Consider the following 16,046-nt stretch of genomic DNA (forward strand, 5'->3'; position numbering starts at 1 on the left):
CAGCTGAGGTTCAATTTCTGCAATAATTTTGTGGTCTTTTTCTGATTAAAAAATGTTAACCAAAAATTTGATTTAAATTATCTTCATTTTCCAAGTGAACCAACACACATAACACTATGTAACACAAATTTTGTTTTTGGATAATGTGTGTTATTTTTTAATTGTTTATTTTGTAAAAGTACAGAAAATGACCATTATTCCCTTCAAACTTTGCTTTTGTGGCTTGGATATGAAATTTAGAAATTAATCTATTTTCTATGTAAAAACGAGCAAATTTGCACATTTTCATTTACATAAAGTCTGAATAAAACAACATACGAATCAAGATTTTCATGCATTTATACTAAAGTTATACAAAAATGAACAAAAATGTTTAGAAGTGAGTAGTTTTGCGAGATTTGCGACTGTAATGTAAATCACTTTCACGTATCAGCCCCCAAATATAGTCTCCTATCATGTTTTCGTTATACGCTCCTTGGTAGCGGCGTTCAAAGTCCAGTATATCTTGCTCCTCTGAGTATTCTCCCATGTTTTTCTTGAATTTATCAAGATGAGCATTAAGGATATGGATTTTCAGGGACATCCTCCAGCTCATTTTGCTGTAGTTTTCACCAGAGCCTCAACCAGTTCCACATAATTTTCGGCCTTGTGATTGCCCAAGAAGTGTGTGTTTGTTTTTCTTATAGCAAAGCCACATCGGACTATCTGCTCAGCCCACCGAGGGGAATCGAACCCCTGATTTTAGCGTTGTAAATCCGGATACATACCGCTGTACTAGCGGGGGGCTGCCCAAGAAGTCCTGAACCACTGCGACAAAGCTGCTTCAAGTTTTTATTTTCCTTCCTACTGAGCTTCTTGGGAAATTTTGTGGACTCCAGGATCTTCTTTATTTGTGTCCAACGAAGACACCAGCTTTGACCTTTGCCTCAAACAGCTCAGGGAAGAAGTCTCGAAGGTACTTGAAGGCTACAGACTCCTTATCAAGCGCTGTGACAAATTGTTTCATAAGACCCAGTTTTATGTGCAATGGTGGAAACAACATCTTATGGAGGTCCACTAGTGGCTCACACTCGACATTGTGCCTGCACACAGAGAACTCGGTCCGTTGTGGCCAGCGCTTCCTGTTACATAGTGTTATTAATACTCTACTATCGCTAGTAAGTACTCAATTCCCTTAGTTTTCACAGCCCTCTATAAAACTACTCGTCTTGTCATCATACTACAACTTACATTGTTAAATTAGTTACATTCATACGCTGAAACCTCAAAGTAATTTATCTTGACATCATGTAAAATATACATTGCTATATAATTAGTTATATCCAAACTCTAAAACATGAAAGGCACGTCTCTTTTGAGTTTTTTCAACATATTGTAGTCTATTATATTATTATACTACAGCTTAGTTATATTCACACTAAAACATCAAACACAACCATACCTCTTGTCATCTTACCGTATCTACATATATATATTATAGTTTGTAGTTTAACAGTCGTAAGAGACGTAAGGTCAAATACGGTACTCCTGTTTACATCATTCCGATAGTCGTAATAGTAACACATTGCCCTTTCATACTATACTGTCTACGTAGTTATATTGTAGCTTCATAAGTGTAACAGCTCTAATGATGTCAGCCAAACATAACACTATCGTACTGCAGACTATATCGCAATATTGTAGCTTTATAACTGTAACAGCTTCGAAGATCACACATAGTCACATGCTACCATACAACAATCTAGCTTTCTAACTGTAACATCTTTGAAGCGGTCATAAAGTCACATGCTACCATACTACAATCTATTGTTATATTGTAGCTTTCTAACTGTAACATCTTTGAAGCTGCAATAAAATCACATACTATTATACTACAATATACTTCATTGTATTATCATTTTTAAATGTCATACAGTCACACTAATTTATTTTTCTAAAGACTACAACTATATTGTGTTTTTTATAGTAATAGTATAAAAAAGTCATACAAGAGTCACACGTCATGTTATCTACTACTGTTTACATTTCATTTAGCAGCTTTCTTATAAATCGCTTTAATGGGGCATAAAGAACTATACATCATTTTTTATTTTAAATAAATATTTTTAAAAATCGTAACATATCTTCAGGCAAATATTATTTAGTAGCCCCAGACGATTTTATTCATTGGAAATTCCGTTAACAAGGGATAGACAATTTTTAATGGTAATAATTGCATCGCATATTTGAAAACGTTGATTTTGTTTCATTAATTACGTTGTTAGTAAAACGCACAACTCTAAAACGTTGCGGTTTTTTTTCTTATCATTATTTGTTTAGATGTTTTACTTGCTCTACAAAAGATCGATTGAAATTTTAGCATCAGTTTTGGAAATGAAACCCTTTTCGTACAATTACTTGTACGCCTGGCGTGAACTAGCGGTTAGCGAGCTCGACTCGAGATCTGCGGATCGTGGACTGAGTGCACGTTGCGCCAAACGTGCCAATCTGACGCTCACACTCATTATTCGTTGGTAAAAAGAGTAGCCCAAAATTTGGCGGTGGGTAATACCTTCACTGTAGTCTATCTCACCTAAATCAGCGACGGCTGACGCAGATAATCCCATTAGGCGTCATTGCGAAAAATTCAAACTTCAGATTGGATCTTTGTCTTTTTATCACTATTTTAACTGTTGTGTAACGGATACCATCAACCAACAGAGAAGACGATTTGTCTTCACTAACGTTATTCTTTGGGTACTTTTTTGCTCCGTTGGTCGAAAAAAAGCAATACGTCTGTAACTTCAATCATCCACCAAAGGTTTTTTTTATTATTTGTTTTTTTCTTATAGCAGAGTCACATCGGGCTATCTGCTCAGCCCATCGAAGAGAATTGAACCCCTGATTGTAGCGTTGTAAATCCAGAGACATACCGCTGTACTAGCGGAGGGGTTACCTAAGGCAATCAAAGTTAATAAAAATTAATGTTTTAAGTTACAACTCGAGGAGGAAAAAGCACAAAATTTATCACATCTTTTAGAAGAGAAGACATAACGACATATAAGAAGTATGATATATTTTTGAAAACTAGTTTAAAAATTGAAGATAATTCTTTTTCTACGTATAATCCCTATCTACTTTAATTACTTCTTGATTTCAGACAATACGTCTGTTGAAACGACATTATTAGTTCAAACGAAAGAAGAAAATTCTATAAAGTCTAAAAGCACTAAATTATGTATTTGCCTATTGTTGCTGACGTTTGTAGCTGATAAGCTTCATATATATTTATGACTGAGTAACAAACAACTAAATTACTTTAGTCAGTTTACGACTTCAGTGAGACTTTTTTATTAATATCTAATTAGATTGATATGAAAATATATTATGAAATTAATAATATTTAATTAATTAACTTTACTTGTCAGTTGATATTTTCGTGATTATATATGTTCCCCCCTAATGTGTTGTTTTTTGTTTTTTTGTCGATAAGAATACATTAAACTATTCTAGTATGTTCATTTCAGGAATGTATTTTGTCTTTAAATGGCTTTTATGTAAGTAATTACTGTGCTTTTACTTCCTTGAAAAAAACAAGGATTCGAAACTTATGCTATTTCCTTTCATAACGAGAAGATTTTACTAGTCTAATACTTTGTACAACAAAGTTTATCGATTTAAGTCTGCTTGTTTGTTTGTTTTTAATTTCGTGCAGAGTTACACGAGGGGGCTATCTTCGCTAGCTGTCCCTAGCAGTGTGGGGCTAGAGGGAACGCACTTAGCCATCACCACTCACCGCCAACTTTTTACCAACGAATAGTGGGATTGGTCGTCGCATTTTTAATACCCCTACGGTAGGAAGGACAAGCACGTTTTGGTGTGGCGGGAATTCGAACTCCCAACCCTCGGATTAGGAGCCGAGCGCAGGAGGAAGAGGTTAACGAAACTTGACCCTCCTGGGTAGATAAACATCTATACCCAAATACTTATACAAGAGAGAGAGAGAGAGCCAAGCCCTCTGACCGTGGTGGACTGATAATTGAATATAGAAGATGAAAATTCATTAAAATAAGAAAAACACTATCAACGGAATTAGTCAAATTTCATAATCAACTTTTATAATGACACGTGTAATTTATTTTGAAAAGTAGCTTTTTCACAATAAATAATTTTTGTCAGAGTTGCCTTATTAATAAGTATTTTTTTAAAGACGCTCTTAATGGCTGTTGCTTGTTTTCTATTGGTAGAATGACGTCATTTGTTCCCCTGGAAACCAAATATATATTATGCATAAGGAAAAACGTACTTCTCTCAGCAAGGAAGAGAAATTTCAAAAGAATTAAAATTCAAAAATGTATTCTAATAAGATTATCTTCTGTATTTGCATAGTGAATAATCGAATAATAAATAATTTACTCTGATTCATCAGAATACTTATTATTTATCCAATAATTTCCTTTCTATTTCTTACTGGTATATTTGTCTGTAACATAACAAATTTTCTCAAACACAAGAACCTTTCGTTTAAAGTAACACGTTTTAGGTTAATTATAATTATTATTAGTCATGCGTGAACAAAATAAACAAATATCAATAATACCAGACTGTTCGTTAGAAATAACTTTGTAATATAATTACAACTTTCACATGGTATACTTGAATACATTAGTGATATTAGGTCTGTATACGAGTGAAGACTGCTGAGCAATTCCTATGAAACACACTGCAATCAGTTATTGTAATGATACAAACAAGTTTATTCTCCGAAGAAGAAAAGTCTTTTTTATATTATATATACAGTCAGCTAGTTTGCCAGGGTGTCTTGCTATCCTGTATATTCTATTTTCGTCTTCATGTTCAAATGTAAATTTGAGTAGGTACTATTCAGATATAAAATTAAATACAGTATTATTCATACACGGGTATGTCTCCCTGTTAAGGCTACTTTTAGTTAACTCTAATAGGAAACAAAATCGAAAAAACACTGGTTAATAAATGCATAAGAATTAAAATAAAATAATTAATTCATGTGGATTTCGATATTCGTGGTGGACACAGCACAAATAATCTATTGTGGAGTTTTGTGCTTAACAATGATCGAAAAATATTGTGTGCTTTCTAATGACTTGCATAAAATGAAAGGTGAACTGACTGGTGGTTGACCCGAAATTATACAAATGTCAGAATGTTTTGCCGGTATTCTTATTTCTCTTACTTCTATAACAGTTATTATGTTAGTGTTGAACTTGATATAATAATACATAGGCCCGGCATGGCCAGGTGGGTTAAGGCATTCGACTCGTAATCTGACGGTCACGGGTTCGAATCCCTGTCACACCAAACATGCACGTCCTTTCAACCATGGGGGCGTTATAATGTGACGGCCAATCTCACTATTCGTTGGTAAAAGAGTAGCCCAAGAGTTGGAGGTGGATGGTGATAACTAGCTGCCTTCTCTCTAGTCTTGCACTGCTAAAGTAAGGACGGCTAGCGCAGATAACCCTCGTGTAGCTTTGTGCGAAATTCAAAAACCAGCATCAGTTATTATACCGCTTTTCTGTAAACAAAATCTTCAAGTATGCATTATGCTAATCACTACACTTGCATCTATTCCGTGTACCTCAAAGTTTTGACAGGATTTTTATTATTCAGATTACATTTTAAGATTTGCAGTTAAAATTAATGGATTTGAAAACATAATATCTAAAAAGTATTTTGCAAACTAGAAGTTAATTTTAAAGAACGTTTTCACTATTTAATCTTAATATTAACTTATATGCAATATCATAACAAACGGTTGTTACGTATTGTAAATTACCTCGGATGAGTCTGCAATTAATTATGTTACGTGCGTTACGTATTACGGTTTCAAAAAGCAGGAAATTTTAATTTTAATTTAGAAATTAATCGAATACAGAAATGTATGAGATTTATTACATTTGTCAATATGATTAATGCACACAATTTTTTTCTGAACACAAGTATATTTTAATATATAAAAAATAATATGATTTATAATAACGGTTATTGCATATAGTTATGACAAATAACAGTTTATGTACAAGAATTTTACAAATGTGAAAACTATATTGAGTCTTCTATTTGGTCCGAAACTGAACCTTTTATCGACGTTCATGGAGATCGAATTAATTCTGTTGATATTGTCACACTCCTCCTGACGGGATTAATTATCGTTTATTACAGTTATAGCTTCCGAGCTTGTAGTATACCGACTGTAGCAACCCAACAATATTAAATTGTCTCCCCATGTGTTGCATTGGTTACCTTTTATAAGCTTGAGTGGAGGTTTTCTGGAAATTTCAGTAATGGTAACAATACTGGTATTCTCAAAACGGCTGGTATGGCTATTAGCACAGGTTAATAACGAGAGGACAAAGTTTCGGCCTTCCTACGTCATCTTTCTTAAATTTAGAGAAAAGGCGGAACTTTCGCAATAAACATTATAACAATATACGTCACATGTATTTCTAAATATACAGTAAACCCTGTATAAGACGGAATAGCATGGGACCGAATAAAATTACCAGCTCAAGCAGGTTTTCCGGTTCAGACACAGTGAATATGTATTTCCTTAATTATATATGATTTTTTAGCGGAACGTTATCTTGCTTGGCTCAAGGGAAGTAAGACATTTGTGAATAAAGTTATTATACTGTTTATGCTATATTTATTAGAATAAAAACATAAATAGGCATTCAAAATATACATAACAACACAAAATCTTAATCAAATTTATATGAAGAAAGTGTTCGATTTCATCTTTTTTGTTTTTTTAATGACTTTCTCATGCGGTTAAAAGAGAACACCAATTCTACAGCCTTTTCATGACGTCTGTTTCTCCCTTCATTTATACATACAGTTTGATAGCGTTAATATAACTTAACACTTGTGATGAAGTAGGAATTTCTATTTCCTCACTATTTTTTTAATGGCCCGGCATGGCCAAGCGTGTTAAGGCGTGCGACTCGTAATCTGAGGGTCGCGGGTTCGCATCCCGGTCGCGCCAAACATGCTCGCCCTTTCAGCCGTGGGGGCGTTATAATGTGCGGTCAATCCCACTATTCGTTGGTAAAAGAGTAGCCCAAAAGTTGGCGGTGGGTGTTGATGACTAGCTGCCTTCCCTCTAGTCTTACACTGCTAAATTAGAGGACGGCTAGCACAGATAGCCCTCGAGTAGCTTTGTGCAAAATTCATAAACAAACAAACACTATTCGTTGGTAAAAGAGTAGTCCAAGAGTTGGAGGTGGATGGTGATAACTAGCTGCCTTCTCTCTAGTCTTGTACTGCTAAACTAGGGACGGCTAGCGCAGATAGCCCTCGAGTAGATTTGCGCGAAATTAAAAAAACAAAACAAAAACATCGTAGACATTCCGCTGTGCCAGTGGGTGGCAAGGGTCATTTTTTATTTGGAAATGTTTGTGTTGTATTAAAATGAATAAACTGCAAATTATGAAAAAATAATATTTAATAATTTAGTACTACTTAATTATTAAAAGGAAATGAATTAGCTTCATGCGTATAAAATCAAAAAGGCGAGCATTGTTTAAATGCAAAAAAAAATGTTTGTTAAAAACAAACAAAATCTTTTCTATTTTGTTCATCTTTTGAATCTCTCACAATGTTACCATCTTGTGATTCTATTATAGATTTTATGTCAATTTCATCAGTTTCTGTTAAAAAATTTTGTCAACATTCACAAAACTTTCCGCGTTTTATCTGCATCAATATTTTCAATCAAAGTTTGGATTTCACTAGAATCGTCATAACAAACAACTTCTCCACAATCTTCGCCATTACCAAGAATAAATCCACAGTTTCGAAATCACTTTATTACGCATTTGATTGAATGACTTAAAAATGCAATTGCATCTAACACGTCAATTTTCATGGTCATTTCAGATGCTCTATTACAGTCGTCCATGTTTGCAATAATATGCTGGAGCATCAATTTTATATACTGCATAATTCCATTTTCTAGTGGCTGTACAACTGATTTTGTACATGATGGTAGAAAGACTAAACGAACCTTTCAAAGTTGAACCTCTGAGTGACAAGTTGCATTATCTAGGAAAAGTAGAATATTCCTATTTTCTTGTTCCATTCTTTAGTTTAATTTAACTGCAAAAATATTGACGGCAGAAAAAAGAACAGAGAATATATTTAACCAATACTTACTGTAACAAATTGTCCGAGAATTTATTAATATTTCAACAAATTATTAATTAAACAATAATTTATTAATATTTAAAAAATCATTAATTAAATAGGAAATTAATATTTAATCAAAAACATTTTTCCGCCTTACTCAGGTTCTAATCCTATTAGATGAGGTAAATGAAAGATAGTTTTCTGTCCTCGTTACGCAGGTTCAGCCCTATAGAGGGCCTTTTATAAAATAAATCTTAAGATAATGCTGCAAAATTTTGATATTTCCGACTTGTACAGGTTTCCGTTTAGACAGATTTGACTGTATGTTAAACTGAAACAAACAGACATATTAAAATCAGTGTATAACAGTAAATCCGTTACATAGTATAAAAGGTGAGTAGATAAAAATAACTGAAGTAAATGGGTCTTGTTTGTGATATTTGAACTGCCAGTACAAGTAACCTGTAAGCAAACGAACTACTTGTTTTTATTTGTCGTTTATTTTATAATGCATGAAGTGTTATAAACACAAATACACATACAATTAATTCAATAATGAAGAGAGTGAGATACTTTTGTTGAATAAGCTTTAAAATATAATTAGTTTTCTTGTTCAAGCTGATAAACTTGATCAAGTTACTCCCGAAAAATTAATTATTTGTGTAATTTAGTTTCCTTTTACACAAAGATAAGTCTGTAGTTTAGTAAAATTTACAAGTAGATTAACATCCGAGAGAAAATTAGATTAAAACAAAAAAGTGACACTAGAATGTGATTATAAAATAATAATATTAAATACAAAGAAATTATATTAAAATCTGGTTAGAAATAGAAAATACGGAATAAAAATTGAAATTGTACCAAAATATACTTAGAAAATAAAGGAAGAGAACGAAATTTCTACTGTATTGTGGTTTTAAAATATGTTAAAATATTTTTCATTACTATATGAATAGTACAAACCTACACCATGGGCAATATGTGCTTTGTTCACCAGAGGTACTTAAACCCGGTTTCTAAGATTGTAAGTCCACAGACACGTCGTTGTGCCACTGGAGAGAGTGGGATTCACTAGTGTTGCCGTCTTACCTGTGTAAGAGGAATGAGTTGTACCCCTCCCATGTGAGTCAACGGTAAGTTTACGAACTTAAAATGTTAAAATCTAGAATTCAGTTTCCCGTAGACGACAGATCATAGGTGGTCTATCGCGTAGCTAAAACAAACGCCATAAAAATAGAAAAACAGATTGTGAAAGTTGACTTCATCTTATAAAATACAGCGTAGAAAAACAGGAAAGTGCTATATGTAATAATTTACTTCTGAGAAAATTTGAAAATTTATGAATATTTTCGAACATAGAAACAGAACTTTCAAGTACATGCTGTATCTTATATCCAACGTTTAAAACACAGATCACGCTGCTACAATGTAATATGGTGTAGTAAGATGTAAATCAAGCTTTCTGCATATCACTCATGAATCTAGGTTACCTTCAGTCACTAAGAGGTGTTTTCTTTGCAAAGTTTGTACTGAAGCCATTCTCGAGAGAGTAGAAGGTTAATGTACTAGAGAAATGTCAGAATGTTTGTACTTGTCAAGACTGCAGAGTTGTTACAGACAACTGATATCTGGAAGTATTACTGGAAGTGTGATTATAATACTAACAGAGTGGATATTACTCACATGGCTGTCAAAGCTTTTCTGAAATTTAAATTAGTCCGTGTATACGACAGTTGAGGTGTGAAACTATAATTTAAACAATTACGAAATCTTAATGATTGCTAACGGATGCCTCAAAGTTATCTAGTTATCTCTAATGAACTTATAAACAAGAGGAAATCTTTGATAGGTGCGTTACTTGAAATTATTTTAGGCGGGATTGGAGAAAATTTATCTAGGACACCTTTTCGTTGTTTTAATTAGTTATATTTTAGTGCGCCAGCATAATCAAGCGTGGGACGCGCATATACCCGATTCAATATTATTTCTCATCAGAATCTCTGCCAGTCTACACTCAAATTGAAATTATTTCAGGGAGAATTGGAGTAAATTAATCTTTATGGCATACACAGATGACAAACTAAATTATATAATTTTCATATTTCTTTCAAATGTTGATGGGAACTCTTCTTAAATTATACATTATTAATTAATTAGGTAATGTCGTGTGATATCTTATTTTTAATAAAATATTCTTCTCATTTCTGAAAACCCATTATTTTAAACGCTACTTTATATTTCTATTGTAATTTCAATTTTACATCAGATGGCTATGTTTTGTTTATAATTTTTCATTTTCAGTATTCTGGAAAATAAAAATGTATTTTTAAGCAACATAACTACAGGCTGAAAATTCAAGTTTTATTTTAATTCTTCGTAAAAAAGCAACAACAAAGGTCCTTACCAGTTTTAAGAAACTGCAGTACTTAGATTTATAGACTACTTTTTGTTTCAACCTTAGGCCCATATCTAATCATTTTTATGACTTTTTTAATAATTTGTGTGTCTTGTTTTTTTTTCCAACAAAATCGAAACTGGTCCTCAATTCCAATTAAAAGTGTAACATATTAACATGAGAAGATTTTCACTGGAATCGTTTCTTAAAATAAAATAAATAGTAAATCATTAAATTTTAAGCTTATTTCGGTTGTGATTTTTTTCAAACTATGATAAAGAAAAATTGTAGATGCTTTTCATTCAATGCTTTATACAAAAACTTGGTAGTTCCATACAAAAGATTCTATTTACTTCTGGTCTTTTTAGTGCTACACGACAAATAAAAACCTGCCTTGGTAAAATAGCACCTAGAGACAAACATAACAACTAACTAACTATCATAAATAGTTATCACCGGTTCTTCTTATATTCTAATTTTGTTATAATACACTTATTTAAAAAGTTGCATAATTGATAGAAAAACATAAACAGATAGCTGTATCTGCTCCATAGTTTTCTCGGGACAAATGGCAGACTACTTTGCTATAACTCGAAATCTGGAAGTTTATCCGTAATGATACAAGCCTAGCCGTTAGTTTGCAGGGCTGTAATTCTGAGAGCTCAAAGTTTGTGTCCGGTTGCAGAAAATCTCTTTTCGCAATTTTTGGTTTTTAGTGAATTATAATAGTGACGGTGAAATCTCTTTATTCGATTAATTTGTTTGTTTGTTTATAAATTTCGCGCAAAGCTACACGAGGACTATCTGTGCTAGCTGTCTCTAATTTAGCAGTGTAAGACTAAAGAGAAGGCAGCTATCCATCACCACCCACCGCCAACTCTTGGTCTACTCTTTTACTAAAGAATAGTGTGATTAACCGTCATTTTATAACGCCCCCACGCCTTAAAGAGCAAGCATATTTGAAGCGATGGGGATTCCATCCTGAGACCCTAAGATTACTAGTCGAGCGCCCTAATCATCTGATCATGTTAGGTCCTATTCGATTAAAGAAGTTAAAGAGTTGACTGTCTGACTTCCCTCTAGTCTATGAGTCCAAACTTAAAAGATGTCCAGTGCAGATAACGTTTATGTAGCTTGGTATGATTATCCTAAAAAAAAAAAAAAAAAGCTGTAGTCACATCCTGTCGCTGGCCGTATTTAACTTCTATAGCTAATAATTAACCAAGGAAAAGCACAATGTTTTAAATAAAACTAAAATATTTATACAATAATGATCCACGTTTATCATTAAATAGTTTTTCTATAGGGAACATTAGCAGTAATGGAGTTGAAATATTGTAAGTTTATTAATGTGGGCGCAGATATACTAGTTGCTTTGCGACAATAAACGCCGGGCCCGGCATGACCAAGCGTGTTAAGGCATGCGACTCGTAAGCTGAGGTTTGCGGGTTCGCATCCCCGCCGCGACAAACATGCTCGCCCTTTCAGCCGTGGGAGCATTATAACGTCACGGTCAATCCCACTATTCGTTGGTAAAAGAGTAGCCCAAGAGTTGGCGGTGGGTGGTGATGACTAGCTGCCTTCCCTCTAGTCTTACAGTACTAAATTAGGGACGGCTAGCACAGATAACCCTTAAGTAGCCTTTGGGCGAAATTCAAAAAACAAAAACAAACAATAAACGCCAACCAACAAATCATTATGAATGTAACTTAGCAACATGAGAAAAGTATTTAACAATTTTAAAGTGTGAAATTTTATGAGATTCTTTTTGTTTTTAGTGAATTATGTAGGAGACAAGTTTGTTAATTTAAAATTGTTTACTTAAAAACAATTTTGGAAAACCTTTTTACTTTGAATGTGTACAACCTGTATTTGTATTGAAAAAACAAATAACCTTTCAAGCTGAAACTTATCTATTGTTTGAAGTATAAAGTACCTTTAAGTCGTAATGCAAGTCGAAGAATATTCGATCCAGCATATTTATAAAATATTCTCCATTTACTCTTATAAATAGTGAACACTTAGAACTTACTTCTTATTTGCGACGTTTTATAAAATAACACAATTTGTACCCGATATATTTCTTCTGTGTTTTCTTTATAAAAGTAACGAGAAATAAAGGAATGAATCAAATTAAATCATATTTCTGTCCTTCATGTGAATTTATGGCTACAAAATAAATTTTTGCAAAACGTATGAAACCGATCAAGTCCAGTTTTATTTTCATTCGCTTCTATAGTTATTTTGGAATCGCCTTTCGGACTTACTTTTGTACTTATTGTTATTGAGTTGCTAAGCTACGATGTGACATGCGAGTGACAATCGTAAGACAAATTTATATCAGTTTGTACGTCCGACATAATTTGGCTTCTTTGAATCGAATTTATAAAAAATATATTTGCAGTCGTATGTAAAAAGTACTTTACAATAACAATATATTCTTTAAAACGAAGGTTGTTGTTATGTTGCTAGCATACAGTTTTGTCTTCTTGTCAGACTGATTTCGCAAAGATTCAAACTTCAACAGGCTTAATTAAAAGTTACGTCACATTATCATGTTGGATAATTTTTCAAAACTTGGACATTCACTTGTTTTGTTCCCCCGGTTTAATCTATAGGACTTTGGCTCTAATTAAGAAATATGTTTATTGTCCTAATATACAATACTGTTAAGAAAGGTTCGTATATTTGCATTTTTATACAGTTACCTTAATGTTTTATTTTAAAAAGCGGATTGAAAAAATAACACTGAATTATGTCTAAACGAAATAACACAAATATTGCAGCCGAACTGCTTCTGAAGTTTGCGCAAAGCTGCACGAAGGCTATCTGCGCTAGCCGTCCCTAATTTAGTAGCATAAGACTAGAGGGAAAGCAGTTAGTCATCACCACTCACCCTTGGGTTACTCTTTTACCAACGAATAGTGGGATTGGCTGTAACATTATCACACCCCTATGGTTGAAAGGGCGAGCATGGTTGGTATGACGGGGATTCGAATCCACGACCCTCTGATTACGAGTCGAGCGCCTTAACCACCTGGCCATGCCGGACTGATGCAGGCCACAGTGAAAAGTATGAATGGTTAATAGATTAAACAATATTTAGCAAATCACGTTTTAAAACGTCTAATTTCTAATGAAAACTTGATTGTGGGAATGTTATAAACACTATATATACATTGAAAAGGTAAGATGAGCATAAAGTGATATGTAAATATTTTGTGGTTAAAACAAAATAAAATAAAATGACCGAACTTTCTGTTTTTACTCATTTTATATTGACAGAATCATCAAAAAATACTAGTACAGCGAGACCAAAGTTGGAAATTTTTTCAAGAAAGTTGTAAAAGAAAACATGATATTTTGTGAAAACGTTGAACAAATTCTTTCCGTGTAGTGTGTTAGTGTATGTTTGGGTTTGTATTATAATAACAGTATTTAATTTAGGAATATGCCATGTATTTTATTCTTTTTTATTGTTGTTGTTGTTATTCTCTAGTCTGATAGACTTCATGCTAATGTAAAGGAACTGCTACAGCACTACATATTGTGCAAAGACGTCGACAACAGTTTATTATAATGGTCGTTCAAATGATACATTGAGGTTACAGCTTCACCTATGTTTGAATGAGAATATCCAGTCATGTGGGAAATACCAGCTGCTTTAGATAAGTGCACATTCAGCCTAACCAATTAAGACAGAAAATCCAGAAACAGTGATTATTTTATGTCAGTAAAGCAGGTTAACGGATTGTATTTGTATTTTATGTCTAATATAATGAATATTATTCATTTTGTGTTTCACTTTGTGTTCAATCCCTTTATTTCATCATTTCTCATGACTTAAATACTTAGTCATGCAACATTATTTCGTCAGTTGTATCGTGACTAAATCTCATATTATTAATTGGACTTATTCCATTGCTCTAAGAGTAATTCAGTTTTAACTGAATATACTACAGTGTGGATAGGAAGAATGAAATGTACTATTACCACATGTTTTTATGTTAGAGAATTTGATATTTATGCTAAAATGTGTATTACTACTTGAACAACTGAGCTTTAATTAAAAAAAAAGCCTATTTACTGAAAGGCAATGACATTTTACACAACAAGAAATAATTATGACAAAGAGGAACAGTCGGAACACTGATGGTAGATAGTTGTGCCAGAGAGTTATTGACTCTAGAGGTTCTCTTCTGGATATCTGACTTTTGCAAATGCTGTAAAGATTAATGACTTCTATCTCACTACAACTGATGATTTAGTAAGGAGAACCATCAATGTACAGTGAAACCAGAAAGGCTGTCCATACTATTCCTTTTAGGATTGACTTTATTGTGAGGGGAAAACAGATGACTAAATATTACTATGGTAGTATAGCATCTGGTGAGTTTTAGATAAGTATTGGACAGTGTGTATAAGACTCCCAGATTCATGCCAGTTAGAGTAACCCAACCAAGTTCTGTTACCAATTGAGGTATCATTGATGGGTGACATCCATCTGCATAAGTTATCTCACCAGCAGATGAACCAAATATCGCCAAACGGTGAAGTTAATATGCGATGGATCAGTGATGAGTCCCTATGAACCAGAATATATATACTGCTGAAATAGCCATAGACCATAGACCATAGAACAGTATGCAGTTATACATAACCAATGGTTGAGATGGTAAGAACAACATCTTATTAATATGTACTATTTATTTCTCGATAAAAATTAAGTAATTTAGTGCTTGTGTTTGTAATATAAAATCCACTTCGTACTGGTGATAACATGGTGAGGATGTTGTGAAGGAAAGTGTCTAGTCACATTCATTCTTTTCCATGAGGAAGACAAAGAAAGCGCTAGTTGCTTAGAATATATATATATATACACTCAGCATGGTTGGAAGTAGTGTTGACATTAAATAGTACAATGAAGAATAATTTTGACCATTTTCTGATGTGTTTTAGGCAGGAAACTGATTGGAATAGTTGAACTCCAAAATAGACTGTACCTATAGTATGTATCATACATGATCGCTCTTTGAGCCGGGGGATGTTATAGTGTTACGATCAATCCCATTATTCGTCAGTAAAAGGGTAGCCCAAGAGTTGGCGGTGATGACTAGATGCCTTCCCTCTACTCTTACACTTCTAAATTAGGGACATCAATCACAAATAGTCCACAAACCTTTCTATTCAGGAAAAACAATTTAGTTAAAATTCAGTAAAGTTCGCAAAATTTTTATGTCAGCATATTTCTGTCAGTTCTTGAATGACTTGTGTAAATGTCTGAAAGTTTCCATTGAGAATTCTTTGAAGGATTATAATAGTTTATTGAGTATTATTTGAATAAATTCTGTTTCGTTGAATACCATTTAAGTGTACAATACTTTAAATATTTTTAGAATATGACAAAACTCTGCTTTATTTTCACATAATTGTCCATCACTTGTCAGCAGTTATTTATCGTCTTACTGTATTATATCACATGGGTACATAATGATTTTGTCAT

The sequence above is a fragment of the Tachypleus tridentatus genome, chromosome 10, assembly GCF_004210375.1.
Source record: "Tachypleus tridentatus isolate NWPU-2018 chromosome 10, ASM421037v1, whole genome shotgun sequence".
NCBI classification, from domain to species: domain Eukaryota; kingdom Metazoa; phylum Arthropoda; class Merostomata; order Xiphosura; family Limulidae; genus Tachypleus; species Tachypleus tridentatus.